The sequence below is a fragment of the Marmota marmota genome, unplaced genomic scaffold, assembly GCF_001458135.2.
Source record: "Marmota marmota marmota unplaced genomic scaffold, marMar, whole genome shotgun sequence".
NCBI lineage: Eukaryota > Metazoa > Chordata > Mammalia > Rodentia > Sciuridae > Marmota > Marmota marmota.
This window is the reverse complement of record NW_026000103.1, coordinates 2,808,426-2,831,430: the sequence shown is the minus strand read 5'-3', so window position 1 is coordinate 2,831,430 and position 23,005 is coordinate 2,808,426. Positions and strand designations below refer to the sequence as shown.

At 37.1% G+C, this 23,005-nt stretch overlaps 1 protein-coding gene and 1 long non-coding RNA gene across 3 annotated transcripts in view; one reads left to right on the top strand and one right to left on the bottom strand.

The window, feature by feature from the left end:
• Positions 1–23,005, top strand: part of Adamtsl1 (ADAMTS like 1) — a 905,649-nt gene that overhangs the window by 285,033 nt on the left and 597,611 nt on the right. The window lies entirely within an intron of this gene.
• Positions 10,394–23,005, bottom strand: part of LOC125610827 — a 243,682-nt gene continuing 231,070 nt past the window's right edge. The window contains exon 3 of the long non-coding RNA XR_007340883.1: positions 10,394–11,405. This is a non-coding gene — a long non-coding RNA (uncharacterized LOC125610827). The remainder of the gene's footprint in view (positions 11,406–23,005) is intronic.

Here is a 23,005-nt window from a genome sequence, read left to right as displayed (position 1 = left end):
ACAAAGCTGTGACAATTTGTGAATTTTTTAAAAGCTGTTCAAGTTTCTTTCTTTTATGCAGACCAGTTTTTTTGGACTTTTTAACTCTCAAAGAACTGCCCTTTGAAAGGTTTTATACTCTCACTATCATGTATTATTCAATAAATCATTCTTAACAAGTCAAATAAGCATATTAGTCTGTGGGCTGAATTTAAACCATCCTGTTAGACCGGCTGCATTTTGGCAGCTTGCCCAATTAAAGGTTGTCATAATGAATCTGTGTAGAACCTGAATGAGCCTGGTCAGGTTTCAAATGAAATGTATGTTTCTGTATAAGTAACCTCTAAGGAGACCCAGTGCTGCCAATTGCATAATGTGGTACAATAGTCACAGAAGCTCAAAAATCCAGGGAAATGAAGTATAGCATAGTCTTCCAACTATGTCACATATTAATCAAAATGGTTTAGTGTCAGCTCTTACTTTTAAATCCCAGTGACTAAGAAGACAGCTTATTTTCATAAGGATATCATGATGTGTATGTGTATTTTAAGTGGAATGTTATATGAATGAGTTACGCTTGTCCAACCAACCCCTTTTAATCCTTGACCATTTAAATGGAAAATCCATCTAAGCTGACTTTATTCCTTGGAAGTCACTTTTCAGTGGGGGAGATTAGGAACTGTCATTGTGACCAGCACACTCTTGTACTTTAAACAGAGAACTCTTATTATGCGTGCCTGAATTATGTCCTTTATTTTGTTAATTAGAGTGGCTATTTCAACCAGATTTCAAGCCAGGCTTTTATTGATTGTTCCCAAACAGGGAGAGAATTCAGCTATTTACAAGATAAGCATTAATTTCTGGCACTGAGTCTAGAGACAGATTCTCCAGTTTAAAAATAGTAAATAAATCATGGGATTTCTGCTGAAAATCACAATTGTTATTTGAGGTTTGACTATAAAAATTTTATTGCATATTAATTTTTTAAGTGTGAAGTTTACTTTATTCAGTTTCCCTTGCCCACTCTATAGCCAATCTCTTTGATTTAACAAGCTTAACTCTTTCTTACCAGTATTCATAAATTTCATAACAAGACTGGGAAGACCAGTTTTTTGTTGTTGTTTTTCTGTTTGTTTGTTTGTTTGTTTTGTCCCAGGGAATTGAACCCAAGGGCACTTAAACAAAGAGCCACATCCCCAGCCTTTTTTTGTTTTTTATTTAGAGACAGGGTCTCACTGAGTTGCTTAGGGCCTCGCTAAGTTGCCCAGGCTGGCTTTGAACTCTTGATCCTCCTACCTCAGCCTTCCAAACTGCTAGGATTACAGGGGCACAGCACTGTACCCAACCTAGAAAGACCAGTTCTGACCACCCACCATAAGGTGGCACTACACCTTTGTCATTCCAGAATATAGTCATCCCTTGGTGGGGATAAGTTCCAGGACCCCAGTGGATACCAAAAATCATTGGATGTTCAAGTCCCATAGGCTGGTATTTGCATATAATCTACATATATCCTCCTATATAGTTCATATCATCTCTAGATTACTTATAATACCTAATAGACTGTAAATACCATGTATATAGGTGTTGTACTAGTTAGAGTATAATGACCAAAAATCATATATGTTCAGTACAGATAAAATTTAGTACACACACACACACACACAAATTTGATCTGCAGTTGGTTGGTTGAATCCACGGAAGCCAAGAGCACAGATATGGAGGACTGATTGTAGTGAGTTTTGATCTAACACACCCCTGGGCAAATGGGCTTTCCCATTTTCTTGTTAACCTACCTGCAGGTGGCAAAATAATCTAGATCTCCTCATGGAATCTAGGATAATGTCACAAATAAACAGATGAAAATTATCCTGTTATAACCATTTTTACAGTGGTAAAAGGAGAGGACTCCAAAAGAAATATTTAGGTCATATATTTCTTCTGAAAAGTGCTATTTGAGGACTTGGTTCAATCAGGGATGCTTGTGAATAGGCCTAGATACTCAGCTTAGATGGTTGCCCCCAGGAAGTCGTTGACCTGAGGATGGGGTGAGGGAAAGCAGAAACAGGCTTCTGTGCTTGTTTCTCCCTCCCATGCACCCTCAGAAAAATAGGTCATCAGAGCTCTCACTGATGTGACTTGGAGCTTCGCTGTTCTTGTTTTCACCAGACCATCCCCAACTCTTGAGGCTGAGTAGAGCCCCAGACAGCATCTCAGGCAAGAGAGAGCAACTGCACTAGGCTTCCCTCCTTCAGTCCTTGGGCACACAGGCCTCAGTGTGAAGTCTAGCAGGTGCAGCCTCAGCCTAGAAAGAGTGGCCAGCTACCTTGGATAGGACAGGGCTCTTAGCTGAGCCTCAGAACTCTGAACCCAGGAAGGCTCCTTGAAAAGGCTCTGGCCTTGGCAAGAAGGCTTCTTCACTGAATCTTATTACCAGTGTAAAATTCACGCTTGCCAGCCCGGATACCCAGCTTCCATGAATTTCCAGGCCTGCCTATTAAGATGTCACTTAAGACTGCAAATAATCGTGGTAACTGGCATCGATTCTTAAAGGGCTTTGCGAAGCTTATTATTCCAGAGACTTGTCTCACTTTATTCCTTGAAATATTTTATTATGCCCATATTCTCTTTTTTTTTTAAACTTATAATACAACATTTGAAGGGAGACTTTGAAAGAAAAGAGTAATAAAAGGTATTCTCAGGATCTTGCAATGGAAACTCTATTGTTATTTCAGTCAGATTGCATAACTGGTCAGTCCAATGACGAATGCAATTAAGATCTGCTTCTGATGAAATAAACTTTTTATTTCATTATAAAAGTGAAATATAGTCATTATAGTCATTATAGTCAACATGTTTGACATTGATGGTATGATCTCTCTTGTGAATCGTATGTTTAATGACCATTTTCTCATCTTGCTGTCTTCATACTTAAAATTAATTTCATTTAATTTTTCCTAATATGAACATTTAGATTGTTGGTTGCTGATGTTTCTAATCTTACAATGACTTATTCTAGTAAGTTTATCCTTCTATTCTTTCTCCCTTCTGTCCATTAAAGAATCAATAATGGTATACTGGTGAGACCTGTGTCCCCAGACTTTGTTGGGTGTTGAAGACACTACTTGGAGCACATAAAGTAGTCTAAAGAGTTCTAAATTGAGTTGCTCTCTGAACTGGTCATGAACTGTTTGTATTTCAGTTTCTTCAGATACATTAAAGAAATAATATCAAGTTGACTGTATGGATTATCATTATAAACAGATCAAATGTAATGCAATTTGAATATATCATAAGGGTGCCCAGAAATTCATCTTGCCATATGTGTCTAATGTGGAGCAGAGTGTTAAGTTTATTGAACCATTTTATGATTTAAATTTCCAAATGGATTTTCTTGAAAAGAAAGAAAATTTTGGAAATTATAATGTTCCCCAGCATTGGTCCATGGAAAGTGGTTTTACATGGTGAGGACAATTTTAAATTCCTTTTACTAGTGTAATTTATGGGTCACTTAGAAAATGTTCAGTACTACATTTTTTTTACTAGAGTAAGGAAACATTTATAGTACCATTTTGAAGAATAATTTGATAGAGAAGAAAATGTGAAAACAGATGAAAATAACTATGAGGTTTTAAATAAAGGAGAAAAATCATGGTCTACTTCTAATATTTTTATTTCCCTATTCCAAATAAATTTTGTTTATTCAATATGCATATTATCAAGATACTTTTACCTCAAGTACTTTACTAAACACAAACTCCAAAAGTTGATCATTGATTATTTCACTTTCCACAATTTTTATTTTAATCTTCTGTATAGTACACATGGAAATTATCACACCAGAAAAATCAAGGATATGAAGAACATTTAGACAAAATGTGCTGATAAAACCAAAGAGTAGGATATGTGGCCACTGATTCCTATCAGACCTATGTTACCCTTTCCAGGTTTTTTGATTGGGCCAACAAAATAAATAAAGCTACTGTTGTTCAGATCTCCTATTCCTCTCCTAATTCATTCCCAGAAGATTCAAACAACGTTCAAGATGATACTCAACCCTCAAAGATCACAATGATCTTTGCCAAGTCTATATAAGAAGCAAATTATTTTAATTAATTTTAAATTATTTTTGAAAAGATGATTCTGCCTGCTGCGAGGTTAAGATTAACTGTATGGTGACTAGAATGAGGAATAATGACAAAGAAATAATGCTGTGGCAAAAAAGGCAACAGGAATAAGACATGATGACAGAATGTGCAGATACAGAGGAGAGATCTTGGAGAGCCCTGATCTGCTGAGATGTCACTGGAGGAGTGATGGTGCCTTTGCCAGCAAAGGGGCTGTTAAGGGAGTCTACCTGCCTTGGATGGTGGCTCTCTCCCGCTTGACTCCTTTTCTTATTTTACCTATTGAAGTTCAGATACTGCTATAATGTCCAAATGCAGATGTGAGGAACTACCAGGAAGAGGGAACAACAAATGGAAGCAATATTGGAAGATAGAAGAATTATAATGAGTCACACACATCAAAAAGGAAGGAGCAGCCTGTCTGTCTGGAGAGAGCCTGTTATGGTTTAGATATGCGGTGTCCCCCAAAAGCTCATAGGTGAGAATGTATAAGAGTTTTCAGAGGCAAGGGGATTAGATTATGAGAGGTATAACCGTGTAACCTAGTCAGTGGATTTATCCACTGATATGGATTAACTGGGTGGTAACTATAGGCAGGTAGAGTATGGTTAGAGGAAGTAGGACACTAAGAGTGTGACTTTTGATTTATATTTTGTTCCTGGTGAGCAGAGCTCCTTCTCTGATTCCTAGTTGCTGTGTTCTGAGAAGCTTTCCTCCACTGTACCCTTCTAACATGCTGTTCTGCCTCACATAGGGCCCAGAGCAATGGATGGGCCAACCATGAACTGAATCTCTGAAATCATGAGCCAAAATAAACTTTTCCTCCTCTATGTTGTCCTTGTCAGAATTTTTCAGTTCAGCAATGCCAAAGCTGACTGAAACAGTCCTTCACTGAGCAACTCACATAGCAACAGTTTGCAACCATAGACTAAGCTCCTGTATGGATTTGGGAATACAGCTCAATCTATCTATCTCTATATCTTTCACTTCCCTTTCTCCCTCCCCCCCCCCATGATCCTTGGGGGCTTTTTGGAAGGAATACTATTCTTTTTCTTTTCTTCTAGCCTCTTATCAGTTCAATCCCAGAATGCAATGTGTTTGCATGCATTTATATTTTGTCATCTTTTTCTGTGAGAAGAGGCAAAATATCTTGTAATTCCTCACTGAGTCCTCTTTACTTTATATATTACATTTAATGGTATTCAGGTCTTCTTATTGCTATGAATAATAACAATGACCGTAATTATAACAGAAAGAGCTATTGGATTTGGTTGGCAAAGCATGACTGCTAACTGTAACAAGGAGGACAACTGGAGAAATATTAAAACTTTATAGATGGAGTCCAACTTACAATGGTTTGATATAAGATTTTTCAAATTTACTATGGTACAAGGTGAAACAGTTTCATTAGAAACACTTCGAATTTGAACTTTGATCTTCTGAACTAAGAATGTGTGGTAAAATAGTCTTATGAGGCTGGGTAGCAGCAGAGATATTAAGCTTCAGGTTGGCCACATGATCACAAGGGGAGCAAGGATGCTGTACACTGTACTGTGTTATAACTGTGATGTCAGGTGAGTTAGGTACTGAATGCATTTTTTACTTAGAATATTTTCAGCTTATAATAGGTTTATTGGGATGTAACCTCGTGAAAAGTAGAGAAGCATATATAACAGGAAAAAAGAAATTAGGATACTAAGAAGAGAAGTCTGTGGGAAGAAGAAGACCCTTAATTTGAACTCAGATACTGAAGTGATGACCTTAGACCAAAGAAAAAAGCAAAATAGACCCTGAGAGAAAAAAGAGTGGCAGAATGAAATGAATATTTTAAATAAGAAATTTGAACATATCTAAAGGCAGACAGAAAGTCACCACTAGAAAAGAGATTCAGAATGTTGGCAGGGGAGTGAGTGGACATTATAATAAAAGATGAAAAGAATGGAAATTTAACAAAGGCAACACATGTACTCTCCCAGGGTACTGCTGTCTCCCTCTGACCCCTGTATCTCATGCCCCCCTAGTTGGGTTGGTAATAATGGTGACATGTCCTCCTTTCCCTGATGAAGGGTGGGAGCATCCTATTAGAGGAACCAGAATCCCAGGAACAGCTTTTCCTGCTGCAGAGATGACAATCTTAGTCCTGTTCCTCTCCAGCCTGGCACTGTACACACCTCATTCATACCTTCTCCACCCCATTGGTGCTGCCTACCTAGAATTCCCTCTCATCCAAGCTCTCCCAGGTTGACTCCCTTTTGAGTCTTCAGTTCCTGTGATTACCTGAGATGGGGAGTCATCTCATGAAAGCACTTGGCATTGAAGAGTGGGGACATAAGAGTTTATATTCTCAGGAGTTATTAGTTTCACCAAAAAAATGGCGTTGGAACTTCTTTATAATATCCAAATTAAGAATGCATGACATTTGCCAGTAAATGGTTGGAGTTGGAGAATATCATGCTAAGCGAAATAAGCCAATCCCGCAAAACCAAAGGCCGAATGTTTTCTCTAATATGCAGATGCTAATTCACAATAAGGTGGGGGACACTAGGGAAGAATAGCATTACCCTAGATTAGGTAGAGGGAAGTTATGGGAGGGAAGGGAAGGGGATGTGGGGTTAGGAAAGATAGTAGAATGAAATAGACATTATTACTGTATGTATATATGTATGTGACTGAATGAACAGTATGATTCTGCAACATGTACACTCAGAAAAATGAGAAATTATATCCCACCTATGTATGATATATCAAAGTGCATAAATGCATTCTGCTGTCATGTATAACTAATTAAAACAAATAAAAATTTTAAAAAAGAATGCATGGGAGATTAGCAATCAGTTAGTCTTTGTTTATTATTATATCTATAAGTTGAGATAGTTAAATAATATAAACACTTAGCACAATGCCTGAAATGTAGTAAGCACTCAGAAATGCAGGCTGTTTTTTTATATTATTTATTTATGGAAGAAAGAAGGGTTGTGGTCATGCTTGTCCATCAAAGTTTAAAGTATGTAGTCTACACACTTGAGTTTACAGTTCTTCACCATTGGAGTGGTTCTACCCTCCAGTCACCTGTGTCTGGTCCTTTTTATGGTGGAAACAGACAGTATTCACGTGTTATAGTGGTTCGTCTTACAGTGTTATTCCTGTGAGTAGCCTTGCCTTTGGCCATGAAGACCAAGACTGCCTCCAGGAAGGCCTTCCGTGTGCCAGGCTGCATACCAGGCACTTTACTCTTCCTGATTAGATTTTATGTTCCTGACAACCTGAAGAATAAGTCATCCTTGTCCCATTTTACAAAGAAGGTGCTAGGGTCAAAGGGCTAAGTTTCATGCTTGGAAGTGAAAGAACTGCAAACAAATACAGGTTGTCTGACTTCAAGTCTCATGTTGTTTCCAAGGACATGGTTGAAAATTTAAAGAAAATAAAAGGTTCTGAAAAAGTAAGGATACTCTTGCATGGAGACATTTCTTTTCATGGTATTTTCTTTGAACTTATAATCTCAAAAAAGCTGGTACTTGCTGAACTTTGTTTGATAGTTAAATCCATCATTGTAAGGCAACGTATGTCAAGCAATGCCATGAGCCATAAGCCTTATTGGTACCAGACACGAGATATTAATGTTACATTTGAATATTTGTTTATCTCATTACCCTTTTAAGTTATTTCTCTTTTCTTTGCTAACATTGAAGTCATATGTTCATTTGGTAAGATGTTTAACAGATTTTTAAGCAAGTGTCTATACAATGATTTTCTCCATACATTTCCTTTTTTTCTTGAAAATTATTTTAACTGATTCACATTGTCCCATGAAAAGTTAAAACAATGTTTTTGAACCTTAGAAGAAAAATAATTCATATATCACTTTCCATTTCCTATGTAGCACCAGTTAACTAACTGTAGATTTTAGGATTTTGACTATAACATTCTCTGGGTGGAAGTACAGAATTCGAATATCAAGGACTTTGCCATTCATCTACTGTATCAAGCTTTAGTTTAATTACATCATGTATGAAGTTAGAGAGTTCTCCAGGTTTATATTCACCTTTCTTACACCCCTTCCCAAAACAATTGATGTGAGATAAATTGAGTTAACTTGCAATTAGATGAGCTGTTAATATGAATAACTTATGAAATAATATTAGTTTGTCTGCATTTAAAGGTGTTGTTGATTTATTCTTTATGCCATTATAAAATAAGTTTGTGTGATTGGGACTCTGGAAGCTGATCTTAATGTAATAGATATATTCAGGATCTGTTGCAAAAACATGGCCATTGTATCAAACCAAATGGAGCAGCTAGGTCTCATCAGATACCTTTAAGAATTCCTTTTTTAGGAAAAGGTTTCTGGTCAGGCAGAAATGAAGAGAACCTGAGGTTGGCCCTCCCTTTGTGGATTAGTCAATGTCCTTGGTCTAGCCTGGCCTATTTATCAGTGATCCCCAACTTTGATGTTGGTGCTCACTTCTTCAGTTCCTGCCTTCTAAATACTTAGCACTGTCTCCAAGCACTGTGAATCCTCTCCCATGCATCTTTCCATTCACCTGTCACACCTCCCTCTCCATGCTCACTCACTCTCCTCTCTCAGTTTTGTATCCCAAGCCCCTTCTCATTTCAGTGCCTTTGCCCAATATGCTCCCCCTGCCTGAGATGTTTTCTACTCCTACCTCCACCTGTACCAGCCTCTTGATATCCTTGGAATCCTCTCCTCAAAGGACCCTCCAAGGACCACAGGTCCTAGGTTGGTATCCACACCTCTACCACTTCACATGCACCATCACTATCCTTGCCTCCTGCAGGTTTGCTTCATTATGGTTCTACCAATCCTGACTATTGCATTCATGCAATTCTTTGCTTTGGTTTTCCTCTTTCTCTTTATCAGTGAAAGGCTAGAGGCAGAGACGGACTGTGACTTTCTGTTCACAGTAATGAATGAGTGATGAAGAAAATACACTTAAAAATGTGGCTTTGCTGCTGGAATATTATCATGTTCCCTAGGACCTGAATTATGTAAATCACTGTACTGTCCTTTCAGAATTAAAACAAATGTCATTGAGATAATGAAACTTTCACATGTATGATTCAATGATCACTAGATGGAACAATGCATTTTTCCTTCTATATTGAGAAATGTTAACATTTTCACAAATTATGTAGGACCATTAAAAAAATAAATCTTTAAAAAGTCACTGATGATCATAAAGTTATTTGTATTTTGACATTTTTGTTTTCTTTTCAACTAATGAAATCTGGTTTTCAGTAGCTCTTCGCATCTAAAAGTTATACATCCCATGGCCCAAAACTCCATTGCTGAGAAATGCTTTTGTATTGGAAGAGTTTACTAATAAGTGAAACAATGCTTAATATTATTCCTAAGAGTTGGTAGATATATTTCATTTAGTTTATTTTCTTAGAGTTTTAGCACATAAAAATATATGCTGAAGACCCAGGGTTATTTGGTCCATGACATAAGATTTGTAAATTTTGTCATTGTTGGTAATTGTATATGCTAAGGGCGAAACTATAAGTTCTTGGAAAATAAATTTGAAAATACACACGATCCATTCTTGTGCTGAGTATTTTCCCTGTTAGAGTCACTGCCTAGAGTTTGGTTTCAAGCTTTGTTTAAAGTACATAAATGAATATTGAGACAGCTCGTCTGCACAGAGGAACCACCAATGACCCACACCCACTAATATTCACATCCTTGCACAGTGCCCCCTTCTCGAATCTAAGCTGATCCTTGACATTTAGAATGTGGCAAAAGTGAGACTGCCTGACTTCTTGGGCCAGGCAGCTCCTAACTGAGTCATTTAGAAGACTGATGCTCAGGACAGTCCCTCTCAGAACCCATTTACCCTACTGTGAAAAGCCTGGATGACACAGCAGAACACAGCAGGGATCTAAGCCAATGGACAGCACCAACCCTGACCTTTGGGTGAAGCACCTCGTCCAGTCAGGCCCTCAGAGGACTGCAATCAGTGTCACCTGGAGCAGAAGAGCCAATCAACCTGTCAGCCGCAGAAAGTGGGGGCTGTTTGTTTTGTTCAGAAACAACAGACAGCTGTAAGTAACAGACTTTGGAAATAAGATAAATAAGAGTCTTTGGAGTTTGGGAGAATTTAGTTTATTTGTTGTTGACTTTATTTCAGTTTTTAAGCCTTAACTTTCATTGTTAATTGAGGAGATTTGCAGCTTTGAGTATCCTGAAGTTTGAGTGAAGGAGAAATATTCCTTTTCAGTTGACAGATTTGAATGCATCTGTGCCATTTCACTGATTTTACCTTCTTGGAAAGAGCCCCAGGTGACTCGGAAGTGTAGTTTTCCCATGAGTGACTCTCCTGGCATGCTGTAATGATCATGATCCTGAGCATTTAAGGAAGTGCTCTGTCTTTAAGATGAATCAAACTCCAGTATCAAAAGAAGACCAAAGTTTAAAAGCCTGGCATTACTAATGACTGGGCTTTGTATTTGTCACATCAATATAAGTTCAAGTTACTAGCTAGACATCTCCCCTCATACCCTCATTCACAGGACTGCATTTGGGGGTTGGATGCTAGATACACAAAAATCATTCTTTTCAAATTGAGTGTTGAATACCAACCAGATTAGAAGTTTTCTGATTTAAGGTTATTTTTTATTCTTTTGATTTTAGAATAGATCACAGGTAGAACTGTAGCCAAAAACCTGGATAATATTCCTTCCTGGCTGAACCGAAGTTATTTTTTTTACTCTTTGTTTATATGGCGAGAAGTTGTAATTTGTATTTTCAAATTACAAAGTTGTAATTTGTATAATCTTGATGTCACTCAACTAAATTTCCCCCAAAACATTAATCCTCTTTTGAGAGAGGAGCCCAAACTAAAACAACCTGAGTAAACTTCAAGGCTATGTGATGTGCTATGTGAATATTCTAAAAATGAATTTGTGAAAGCAGCCAGCAAATCAAGGGCATGAATTTTGTTCGGTTTTATTATGCTTTCCTTCTCTGCTGATATTTTCTTTTAGAACTTTTATAAAGAGATTTTTCTACTTGTAATGTTGGATAGATTATAATGCTCGATTTTAAAAGAATTATTAAATAGGAAACATAAAAACTGGACAAATCATTACATTCCCAAACAAACCCAGCTGTACCAAGGAAGATAAGACCACACACCTCTCTTGGTCTACACCGTGGCTGAACTTGGAGTTGCAAGCATGAGTCCTGGAGTGCATCACTTTGACTTTGAATGATGTGCTACAGTAATTGCTCACTCAGGAAATATATCTCACCACTGTGCTTCTCTCTTCAGGGAAACACTGCAACAAATAAATGTAAGTCAGTAGAGTACTGCTTCAGGGTAGTTTCCAAAGGAATTATGTTTAAGTTGGAAGTTAATAGATTTAATTTACATAAAAATAAGCAGATATCTCTTTTCCTTCTTTTTTATGTGGTCCAAGCAACAGAACAAAACAGTAAATTAAATGAAAGATCTAATTAAAACTAACAGTCATGATGTTTTCTTTAAATATGCCCTTCTTTCTCTGCAGAAATAAGTGGGGGTGATTCTCAGAATCATGTTATTTGCATGGATCAGAGACAAAATTATGCTATCTTCAATGCTTGAGTTCTCGTCTTCACTTCTGCTAATCTTTTTCAACACTGAGGGAATTTATCAAGCTATGAAATATTCAATCTGGAAAAATTCCTGATTGAGTCCCTCTGAAAATTCATCTGTGTTGCCTGACGTACTATAACTTAAGATGTCAGGTTTTTTACTGAAAGCATGGACAGCTTATCAAACAGTGTTTTGGAGTTAGAGGAAAGAAACTGATTTCCCAAAGAGAGTGAAATCTTGTCCAGAAATGAATTCAGCACATTGGCCTTGTTAAGGAAATGCTTGCCTGTATCCATTTGGGAATCTTCTTCAGCAATAAATTTGATGATTCTAGTCATATACCTTCCAGCATGTCTACTGTGTTGGATGATGTTGGGTTATCTCTGATTAAGGGGGAGCATGCTTTGTTATGCTAAGCTGCTTTCATCATTATTCATTTTTTAGTTGCTTTCATGCATTTTCCTGATATTCCCTCATTAATAACAAGAGTCAACTTGGATTTTGCCAAATATTTTTGGAAGGCTCTTAAGAACATTCTTCTTTTACTTTTTCTTTGCTCCACCTTCCCTACTATATAGTATTATACCCTCAGAAGGAGCAATGGACTTGAAAACTGTTCATCTTCTTTTATGAGATAAGAGCAGGAATTTAGGAGAATATCCTGGGATTTTGATACATAAAACTAATAAACTAGTAGGAAGAAGCCCTTTCACTCTGTTATAGTCTTGTTTTTATGGTGTTATATGTCAGAGCATGGGATTGGGGATTTTAAAAAAACCTCAATTAAATGCTACCTCTGCAGCTTATTGGCCTGTATGACTTTGGATATTTTATCAAACCTCCAAGCCTTACTTTCTCCATCTGCAAACTAGAAATACTAAAGTGTTTGCCCTTGTTTTGCTGTGAAAAAAATTAAAGCTCTTAGAAATACTTGGCATATACTGTTATTAATTTATCAACAGTGGACTTTTTCTTTTAAAATCATGCTAAATTGATAAATTTCCTATATAGACTAGTTTATTAAGAAATTACTCAGTATGGCTTGCTTTTACTATATTACTCAGGATATACACTTTGTGATTACTGGGTAATATACAATGGTTATGCAATAATTACAACAGGTGAAATAAAAGTAGGATATGAATAAATATGTGAAAATCTATGCATTTCCAGATAAACACAGTGTTGTAGAGGAAGAAGATGAAAATAGAGTCACAGATAACTGAATTAAAATTCTGCTTCTAACATATTAAAGCTGTGTGACCTAGAAAAATTTAAAAAGGTTTCTTAGTTTCCTCAATTGGAAAGAAAAAATATGAGGCAATAAAATGTCAAAGAATTCTTTTGAAGATAAAATAGGTTAAATACCCAAGTGAACAAGCACATGGAATTTCATACGGAACTCTGTTAATGTAATGAGGCAAACAAAGAAAACATAATTCTGGCTTTGAAGGTGCAGTGGGGATACATTAATGTAATGCTCTTCAACAAATGATGATCTTAGTAGTATTTTAATTATCTTTCAAATTGTTCACCTCATTGGACTTTATTAGTTTAAACTTCTCTGCCCACTTGAATATTATTCTGCCTCCTAAACCATCTTACATGTGCAATCTGTAGATAGGCTCTCCTCTCTCAAGAGACAGATGAAAGCTTTCCTGATTCCCCACAGAATGGATGACAACTCCTCTGTACCCCCACTACACCTGGAAGATACCTCTATCCAGCACTTATAATGCTCTGTTCTTCCCTTAGTCACTTGCATATGTACTTCTCTCCTGGAGGCTCCTTCAAAGCCAGAATAAAACATGCCTTCTTTGTTTGCCTCTAGGCTCTGTCCACAAGAGTAGACACAATATGTTTTGAATGGGTTAAGTGGAATAATGGATAGATAGGAGAAATCAATAAAGCAGATTGTCAGATAAATGTCCCCAAGAGTTCTTTTCAGAGTTCCTAGATACTAATTACCTAAAAACCAAAGTTGCTGCCTCCCTGCACTCTAGAGCTATCAATGTCTCTAGGTGCCAGGAAGCCACCTTTCCCTGACCATGTAGTATCTAAGCTCAGACTTGAGCCTCAAAGCAGTCCAATCCCACAAGGCCTAACCACTTTTAATCTACACAAAGATGGCAGTGGACTCTACTGGGATCCCCCTGCTGAAGTCTAGCACCATCATGCATTCAGCTGCACTTCAACTCTAGATGCGTCTAATGAGATACTGAGAGAAACTGTGTTTACTTGCTGATCCTTTTACCCAGACATGATTTCTAGATTGCACTGTGATGTTGATGTACTCTCAATGCCTGCTGAATGAAAGATGGACAATTTAATTTGACAAAGTTATGCATATTAAATCTATGAATGGTAACTAAGGAATACAGAGTCTGTTGTGGAGGAGATTGATTTATATTAAAAGGTTGGAAGATTAAATATACCAAGAAGCCTAGTCTCTGGGTTTCAGGTATAGTACAGTGGTAGAATGCTTGTCTAGCATGCATAAGATCCTGCATTTAATCCCCAGTGCTATATACACACATACACACATGCATGAGCGTGCACATGCATGCGCGCACACACATACACACACACACACACACTCACAGAGGCTAGACTCAAATACTCAGCTGAAAAAGAAAATTGGGCACTGGACTTCCTAAGTTCACTAAGTCCTAGAATTGAACTCCCAGGAGAATAAAACATGTTTGATTATATGGTTGTGTACATACATATATATTTGCAAAGGATTTGAGACAACTCACAGGCTTATGTATAGTAAGTTTTAGAAATATGAAATAATAAAAAACCAGGGACAAGGAAAATACAAATCATCCTGAAAAACAAGCCTGGAGACAGGGAAAGATGGCGTTCCTGTAGGCCATACATAGGAGCACAGGTGGATAATGCACATGTGGCTCAGGTTGGAGCTTTACACACAAATACTGTTAGTAGAAGAATCTGGTTAGAAAGGAGACTTCACCACAACCCCATGTAGAATTAGAGTTGAGAAGGAAAGAGGATCTCAGTATCCTCCAGTGTTGCCCAGTTAGAAAAAAACAGATACAGATAGTTGATGGGGAAGGTGGAGAGGAAAAAGTAGTGTAACTTACTCAATTACACCATATGCTCAATACATGTACCCAGCAGATTCTGAAATGCTCTCAGCTTGAGCTGAGCACTAAGTATCATCTTTGATCCTCTTAATAAAAACACATGATACTAATGATACTATTCAGTAACTACTGTAAGGAAACTGCTCTTTAGAATTTGTTCATGCATTTCTTAACCTTATGTGACAGCAGCAATGTACATGCGAGAAAATTGAGAATTCTAACTTTTATTTCTAGTAAATAGATTCTCACAATTCTGTGAAAACTCCCTCCTCACCATCATGCCACACTGCTTCCAGAAAGGCCCATGTGAATATCTAAAGACTGAACTGATGGAAGCCTAATATTACTCAGCATGATATATATGTGAATTCAACTAGAAATTCAAAAGACAGGAGAATCTATTGGCTATGGTGAAGAAAAGGTTGTCCAAAAGCTAGCAATCTGATTGCTCCAAAAACAGCTTTTGCACAAGACTTGAGGAGCTCCATCTGCTCAGACTTGTTTGTTTGTTCTAGAATAAGCTTGTGAGAACATCTTTGTACATTTTTATCCACTGTGTATTACGGTTTTCATAAGGAGTAATGAGTATGATTGAGTGGATTTGGACATTACAATAGACAAAATGGTACAAGTACTACTACAACAAAATCATCTTTCTCAAGGTTCCCAGTCTGCAGAAGAGCTGAACCAGATCCACAGTTGAGCCACCAACTTAAGTTCTGCACATGCCTTTGTGCCCTAGCAGGACTCTCTTCCAGGAAGAGATCAAACTGAGCCCGATTTTGTTAATGGGATCTGACAGAATTATTGCCTGGGTGGCATATAAACATTGATTTTACTACTTTAAGACAATTAAAAAGTCATCAAAATACTTAGCATCTGTTAGAGAAGCTATAATGCTCTTAGAAATACACTTTACCAAGTTAATTGAACTCAGAACTAAGAAAGGTGAAAATGAAAATATACAATAACTCCTTTGGATATGATGCAATAGTTCTCATAATTTGTATTTCCAAAACAAACATATTTTATTATTTTTGTTTTAAAGTCAATAAGCATTGTAATGGATTTCTATTCTCCCTTTCTGTTCTGAATAAGCCTCAAAAAAAATTCTCATATCCCTTACCTTTCATCTATTTCAGATGATATACATTACCAGACTCAATACTAATGTCAACCTGGAGAAATCTGATGTACAGAAGGTCAGAAAACATGGTCAAGGTCCACAGGGAAAAAACAGACCCTGTCTCTCTGATTCTGAAGCCCATGGCTTCCCTGTACTTCATGCCATTCTCTCCTGGGTCTTCACTTGCGTTTTCTGGAGCAACTACAATACTAGCTTTCTATTCTGAAATTGTAGTTTCATGAGACTTGGGATCAAATGGCTTCCTCACCAAAGTCAAGTCCCTTAATTTTGTTGTGGAAACTCCCCAGCGTTAGTTTTGGGTGACTTTATTGTTCATCAAAGTATGGATCATCATTTTATTGCAGAAGCCAAAAATTGTAACCTCTAGCCAGAAAGGTGTCCCATAGAAGCTGATATTTCCTTTGTCCTGGCCCCTTGCCTTCTTTGATTTGAGGGGTTTGATTCCCTTTCTTTGGCCTGTGCAGGTGACTGACATGGAGCCAAGGGACTTAGGTTTCCTTGGGTATCTTTTCTGGACACAAGTCCTGTACTGCCCTCTTTCTCTGCCTCAATTTCCTTTCTTCCTTCTTCTTTAATAAGCTAGCAATAAAAACCTGTCTCTTTGTTCTCTTTCAACTTCAAGCTCCTACTGTGTTTTAGTGTTAGATTTTCTAACTATTGTATATTGTCCCTCTCATCATCTGAAACACTCTCTGTAGACATCTGTCTCCATATTAATCTATCACATCAAAATTGTCTGCCAGTGTCTCTCATTGAGATACTCTATCCTTTCTCATGTTTCAGTCTTGTAAACACTAAAAATATATACTTTTTAACTCTTCACTCATGAATGAATACCTTAAAAACAGAAGCCATATTGGCTCATTTCACATCTTTGAATTTTCTTTAGAAAATTGGCTATAGAGTTGATCTCTAAATTATCTAGATGTCTCTTAACCTAGACAGAATTGAAATTTATCCTACAGGTGACCATCCAGGAAATGAAGTAAAAAGAAATAAAGATATGGGAAGAGAGGGGAAAGGAGAAGTGAGAAAAGAAATAAAAAGTTGCAAGAATATTATCATGATAACAATGGCTATTATTGAGTCTTACAATATTTGTCTATGCATTTAAAAAAATGGTATCTCCTTTAATGCTCTCAATAACTACGAGAAATAAGTACTTATTTTATAAGTGAAAAAAAACAGAGTCTCAAATTCAACAAATTATTTTTAAAGAATCTAGCTACTTATTGTTCAAACTGGGATTAGAACTGAGTTCAATACAACTCATTTCAGTACATTAAGGACTAATGTGTACTTAAGACACATGATAGTGGGGCCCTGCATAATTTTAACATTGCGTGGGTCTTCCAATAATGGAGGGTAAGAATCGAGGCTCTTTAATGCTGGTAAGGAATAGAATTCCTTGTCTGATGCTTATCATTTTATACACCCCTGTAGCATGCAATTCTTATGTTAATATTGGATCTGGGCTCATCTCTATTTTCTCTTTTCTATTTTTCATCTTCCTAGAAAATTTTTTATTTGGTTTATATATTTGTATAAGGAGACTCAGGTCTTTTTGAAACAACATAGAGTTTTAAAAAAAAGATAAATAAATCTTGTACAATTTGGCCCTAGGAAGATATAAATATACAGTATTAAAAAACAAAACAAGATAAGGTAAATAAATACTGCACAGCAGTATGAGTGTGGCTTTTATAGTCAGACAGTACCTGTGAGCCAGTTGAATGTTGGTTTTGCGACTTGTTGTATGTCTTTGGATAAACTGATGAACCCTTCAGTTAGTATTTTTCTCTCTCTGTCTCTCTCTTTCTTTCTTTTTGTAAAAAGTACAAAAAACTGCTGAGGATACTTAGCATAGTGTCTCACACCTAGCAGGTGTTCAATGATTTGTAGTGCCTACTGTTTACAACAAAATACATATATAAAAGAGTATAGCTTCTTGAAATATAATATGTACTTATTTTCCCAGTTTAAAAAGAGAATATGAATCCTCTGTCTTTATGTAGAAGGCTGGGAAATTATTCAACAAAATGTACAGAGGGAGCTCTCCTGCCACTGGTGGCAGGATTCTTGGGGTGAGTCAGAGCATCCATGCTGGGCAACTCCATCCTACTGAAGGCTGAGGCTGGTACCTGTAGCCATGGATCATCAGATACATGGCAACAGCAAGTGTCCAGCGACAACAGGGTCTCCATGGCGAATGTTGTGCTTTGCTAAACTGAAATTAGAGACTTATTTATCGTATGCAAGACAGTGTTAAGTGTTTTGTATTTTAATTCTTATGAGAATCTAATGAGATCAGAGATATTATGACTCCCAATTTGTAGATAGCAAACCAGGCATAGAGAAAATAAGTACTTCGGGAACATATGGCTAGCAATTGGTGGAGTTGGAACTGTAACACAGGCAGTTTGGATTGTTTTCATTGCAATAATGAAAAAAATACCATAATAATTTTTACACGGATGAGTTATATTTGGAGGCTGAAACGTGAAAATTGGGAACATGAGACCTGGATGTATGTCTCACTTTGCCCCTTTTCATTTCTGTGGCCACAAACTAACTTCTAACCTTGATTTCCTCATCTATTAAATGGGATGATGATAACAATGAATGATCTTAGAGATTTAATGAAGAGAATGTACTCAGGTATGTCTTATGAATTATTATGTGCTATGTAATGAAATTGTCACTGCTTATAACTTAGAGATTATGTTAAGCCAAGATTGTGTGTGTGTGTGTGTGTGTGTGTGTGTGTGTGTGTGGTAAATTCAAATTTGCATTGTATAAGCTTGCAGGGACATTATTATACAAAGTTTTTTTGTCTTTCCGAAATGTTTCTTGTGTGTTTTGCTTAGAGTTGGAGAAAACTTTGAGATAAAAATGCACAAAATAATTTTGCAAGACAGATTTGATTGTCATGACTGAAAGAAACCATTTGGGCTTATGATTATACACTATGTCATCACTAGAGCCTTCACTATTGTTCTGCTGAATATAGCATACTTATACATTTTTATATTACTGTGGAATGTGTGCTATAATGCCTTTTTGTTATAGAGTCAGTACCTATTACTCAGAGCTGTGTGAACACTCATCGGAAAACTTTTATAAATATTTAGACCAAAAGAAGGCAAGCAGCCTAAATATTGTGCATGAGCCAAGCAGCTCAGGAGGCTAAGGCAAGAGGATGGTGAGTTTAGAGCCTGCCTCAACAACTTAGCGAAGCCCGAAGCAATTTTGTGAGACCATGTCTCAAAATAAAAACAAAAGCAAACAAGAAATGGGTTGGGGATGTGGGGATGTGGATCAGTGGTTAAGCACCCCTGGGTTCAATCCCTGGTACCACCCAAAAGAAAAAGAAAAAAATTAGACAAATACAGATTTAGTAAATGGAAGTTATAAACTATAGGAAGGCCTGATTAACTTAATTCTCATATCTAAGTAATCACCTGAATTCAACGTAATTATCTTAGTCATTTCAGTGAATAGGTAGCTGATCTTTAAGAAATATGTTTTAGCTTTGCTTTTTTTTATTAAAAGGTATTTTAAAATATACTTCTGATGACCTTTTGCTGGATGGCATTGACTTTTCTCCCTACTACTTTCTCTTTGTACTGTTTGAGTGCTTTATGGTAATGGATAATTGGTTCATTTTGCTAGCTGGTGACTGTCAGCAGAGCTTCCTTGGGCATACTCCTGCTTGCATGTAGACAATGGGAAACTGCACAGCGCTCTGAGTCATCTCCTTGTGTGTCCGCTTCCCTAGGCTGTGGATCTTTAACACGGGTCTGCTTGCCAGTACACAGTACATGAGAGGAGCACATGTTGTTGCTCACATGTTATGTTTATGTTTACACCTCTTTTTTAAACAGTCTGTTTTGTAAGCGGGCTACATTGCTAACTCAAGTTCATGTCATGCACAGGCTTGCTTTCTGATGCTTATCTTTGCTCACCTCCAAGACTCTTTCCCTTAGCATATTCATTCACACCAAGTCACAGCCATCCACCCATGTACTTCCAGCTAATACTCCATGTCCTCCTCTTCTCCTTCATTCTTTCCTATTAGGGTATGATTGTTTTTTTATAAATGGCAAAATCATCATTCCTATATAAATATCAAAATGAATACAAATCCAAGTTTTTATTTAACTCATGAACTAAGGAGACAAACTCGTAAAATATTACAACTGGTTTTGAAGAACTTATTATCGGCAACCAGAAATGCCAAGGCAAATCTAGTGTATGAAAAACCAATTAATATCACTAGGATAATAATCAATTGAGTATTCACCAATATTTGCTTGCATTTGTGTGGATAAGAATCAATGGATTACCATCAGGTTCCTATAATTTACAGAGCATTAAAATAGCTCAAAGGCGGGGCTGGAGTTGTAGCTCAGTGGTAGAGTGCTTGCCTCGTATGTCTGCGGCACTGCGTTCAATTCCCAGCACCACATATAAATAAGCGAATAAAACAAAGGTCCATCAACAACTAAAAAAAAAAATAGCTCAAAGGCCACAAATGGCTCAGACAACTCAGAAGGGTGAACTGGACAGGACAGGATGCCCAGCAATCTTCCTGCCCACCTTAATTCTGCACGGTTCCTTAAACATGAGGTGAGCACTTGTCCAAACATTATGCAGCAAGCAATGGCAGAAGTGAAGCTTATCTGCATAGTGCTTAAGGCCCACTTAAAGACAGGCATTGGAAAGATGCAAATAAATATACAAGTACACGTGTGGAAGTACTATAAAATGAAGGTGAGAAGCAAGCAGGATGAGTGATTATTACAGGGAAATTCTATGAAGTGATGTTCCAGCCATATTTGGGATAAGCAGGAGCGGGCTGGGTAAAGGCAGACAGGAATACACCCCAGGCTGGTGCAAGCTGCACCAGTTCCTGATGACATGTCTAGAATACTCTGCGATGGTGCAAAATCTTGAACCCTCTCCATTCATCTTGTCTCTTTTTTCCAAAGCAGTGTCATTTTCACAGTCACCATTTCCTTTTTATTCTTTTTTTTTTTACAGTGGAAAGAGGAATTTTTATTTATTTATTTATTTATTTATTTATTTATTTATTTATTATTAGTTGCTGATGACAGTACAATGATCTTGACATATCATACATTTGATTCGAATGGGGTATGAATTCTCATTTTTCCACGTGTACAGATTGTAGGATCATATTGGTTATACAGCCATGTTTCTACATACAGCAATCCTAGTGTCAGTTGTATTCTGCTGCCCTCCCTATCCCCCCTCCCCTCACTTCCCCTCCCATCGCCTCTCTCTACCCAGTCTACTGTGACACATTTCTCTCTCTCTCTTTTTTATTCTTCCCCCTCACATCATCATACACGTATTCTGTATAACCATGAGGGTCTCCTTCCATCTTCCGTGCAATTCCCCTTCTCCCTCCCATTCCCTCCCACCTCTCTTTCCTATTTAGTGGTAATCTTCTTCTCATGCTCTTCCTCCCTACTCTATTTTGAGTCACCCCCCTTATATCAGAGAAGACATTCGGCATTTGTTTTTTAGGGATTGGCTAACTTCACTTAGCATAATCTGCTCTAATGCCATCCATTTCCCTGCAAATGCCATGATCTTGTTATTTTTTAGTGCTGAGTAATATTCCATTGTGTATAAATGCCACATTTTTTTTATCCATTTATCTATTGAAGGGCATCTAGGTTGGCTCCACAGCCTAGATATTGTGAATTGTGCTGCTATGAACATTGATGTAGCTGTGTCCCAACTCTTATAGCAATGTCAGCATTCTGAGGAGGTTATTTAGCTTAAAGTAGATCTTGTGTGTAGTGGTCAAAGCATCAAGACCTAGATCTAATACTCTACCTCAAGAGGATTGTTGCATAGCCATCACCTCCTCTGTGTCTCCGTGAATATTGTGTGTGTGTGTGTGTGTGTGTGCATTCACAAGGAAGATTGGGGATCTGGAGATGTGGATCCTACTCTGGTATCTGTAACTAAGGAACTATAAGAAGTAAGAGGAAGTCTTATATGCTTAAGTTTCATTTCTTTAACCCAGAAGTTAGGGTAGACAATGTGCTCTTTAATATTTCTTCCTCTAACATTGTATAGTGTTGTGACCAACTGACTCTAATACCATCCATTTCCCTGCAAATGCCATGATCTTGTTATTTTTTAGTGCTGAGTAATATTCCATTGTGTATAAATGCCACATTTTTTAAATCCATTCATCTATTGAAGGGCATCTAGGTTGGTTCCACAGTCTAACTATTGTGAATTGTGCTGCTATAAACATTGATGTGGCTGTGTCCTGTAGTATGCTCTTTTTAGGTCTTTTGGGTATAGTCCGTCCTCAAAAAAAGAAAAAAACAACAAATAAATGATCTCACACTTCATCTCAAAGCCCTAGAAAAAGAAGAGCAAAACAACAGCAAATGCAGTGGAAGGCAAAAAAATAATTAAAATCAGAGTTGAAATCAATGAAATCAAAATAAAAGAAACAATTGAAAAAATTGACAAAACTAAAAGTTGGTTCTTTGAAAAAATAGATAAGATCGACAGACTCTCCTTTTTATTCTTAAAATGTGTTCAGCTTTTCAACTCCATGGCTTTCTTTTCTTTTCTTTTTTCAGTTCACTTCTAGGTCAGAGTTTTTTTTTTTTTTTTTAATATTGTGACCGTGACCATCTAAACAGTAAGAAATACATAGTTCCTGCCACATACACACATAAACTGAAATATATATTTCATATAACAATTCTCTTAATATGTGGGATATTCATCAATATTTTCTTTACAGTACATTTTTTCCCTGTTTCATTCTAAAAATTCTGGCCACAAGACTCATTACTTTGTTTGCTTAGGCAAATGGGTAGTCACCTTTAAAAATGGAAAACCAATTCTAAAACAGAGGGTGTATTTGTTTAGCTTCAACTTCTCTCTTAAAGAATGTCTACAAAATAAGATCCCCGTCTGTAAACCTGCCTCAACTCTGCTCTTGTTAAGGCATTGAGACTCTCCTACTTATAGACCACATCCCCA